The sequence below is a fragment of the Triticum dicoccoides genome, chromosome 5A, assembly GCF_002162155.2.
Source record: "Triticum dicoccoides isolate Atlit2015 ecotype Zavitan chromosome 5A, WEW_v2.0, whole genome shotgun sequence".
Lineage (NCBI taxonomy): Eukaryota > Viridiplantae > Streptophyta > Magnoliopsida > Poales > Poaceae > Triticum > Triticum dicoccoides.
The window spans coordinates 513,524,097-513,526,185 of NC_041388.1; positions in this window are offsets into that span (position 1 = coordinate 513,524,097).

A 2,089-nucleotide genomic window follows, 5' to 3' on the forward strand; every position below is an offset into this window, starting at 1 on the left:
CCGACCACTGCAAAAGATAGAGAGAAAATGAAAGATGTTCCCTATGCTTCAGCCATAGGCTCTATCATGTATGCAATGCTGTGTACCAGACCTGATGTGTGCCTTGCTATAAGTCTAGCAGGGAGGTACCAAAGTAATCCAGGAGTGGATCACTGGACAGCGGTCAAGAATATCCTGAAGTACCTGAAAAGGACTAAGGATATGTTTCTCGTGTATGGAAGTGACAAAGAGCTCACCGTAAAAGGTTACGTTGATGCAAGCTTTGACACTGATCCGGACGATTCTAAATCGCAAACCGGATACGTGTTTACATTAAACGGTGGAGCTGTCAGTTGGTGCAGTTCTAAACAAAGCGTCGTAGCGGGATCTACATGTGAAGCGGAGTACATAGCTGCTTCAGAAGCAGCGAACGAAGGAGTCTGGATGAAGGAGTTCATATCCGATCTAGGTGTCATACCTAGTGCATCGGGTCCAATGAAAATCTTTTGTGACAATACTGGTGCAATTGCCTTGGCAAAGGAATTCAGATTTCACAAAAGGACCAAACACATCAAGAGACGCTTCAATTCCATCCGGGATCTAGTCCAGGTGGGAGACATAGAGATTTGCAAGATACATACGGATCTGAATGTTGCAGACCCGTTGACTAAGCCTCTTCCACGAGCAAAACATGATCAGCACCAAAGCTCCATGGGTGTTAGAATCATTACAGTGTAATCTAGATTATTGACTCTAGTGCAAGTGGGAGACTGAAGGAAATATGCCCTAGAGGCAATAATAAAGTTATTATTTATTTCCTTATATCATGATAAATGTTTATTATTCATGCTAGAATTGTATTAACCGGAAACATAATACATGTGTGAATACATAGACAAACAGAGTGTCACTAGTATGCCTCTACTTGACTAGCTCATTAATCAAAGATGGTTATGTTTCCTAACCATGAACAAAGAGTTGTTATTTGATTAACGAGGTCACATCATTAGTTGAATGATCTGATTGACATGACCCATTCCATTAGCTTAGCACCCGATCGTTTAGTATGTTGTTATTGCTTTTCTTCATGACATATACATGTTCCTATAACTATGAGATTATGCAACTCCCGTTTACCGAAGGAACACTTTGTGCGCTACCAAATGTCACAACGTAAAAGGGTGATTATAAAGGTGTGACGCCCCCGATTCAATCGTACACTAATCATGCACGCAAATGTGTACGATCAAGATCAGGGACTCACGGAAGATATCACAACACAACTCTACAAATAAAATAAGTCATACAAGCATCATAATACAAGCCAGGGGCCTCGAGGGCTCGAATACAAGTGCTCGATCATAGACGAGTCAGCGGAAGCAACAATATCTGAGTACAGACATAAGTTAAACAAGTTTGCCTTAAGAAGGCTAGCACAAACTGGGATACAGATCGAAAGAGGCGCAGGCCTCCTGCCTGGGATCCTCCTAACTACTCCTGGTCGTCGTCAGCGGGCTGCACGTAGTAGTAGGCACCTCCGGTGTAGTAGGGGTCGTCGTCGACGGTGGCGTCTGGCTCCTGGACTCCAGCATCTGGTTGCGACAACCAGAAAGAAGGGAAAGGGGGGGAAAGGGGGGAGAAAGCAACCGTGAGTACTCATCCAAAGTACTCGCAAGCAAGGAACTACACTACATATGCATGGGTATATGTGTAAGGAGGCCATATCAGTGGACTGAACTGCAGAATGCCAGAATAAGAGGGGGATAGCTAATCCTGTCGAAGACTACGCTTCTGGCAGCCTCCGTCTTGCATCAAGTAAAAGAGTGTAGATTGAAGTCCTCCAAGTAGCATCTCCAAATAGCATCTCATAGCATAATCCTACCCGGCGATCCCCTCCTCATTTCCCTGAGGTAGAGCGACCACCGGTTGTATCTGGCACTTGGAAGGGTGTGTTTTATTAAGTATCCGGTTCTAGTTGTCATAAGGTCAAGGTACAACTCCAAGTCGTCCTGTTACCGAAGATCACGGCTATTCGAATAGATTAACTTCCCTGCAGGGGTGCACCACATAACCCAACACGCTCGATCCCATTTGGCCGGACACACTTTCC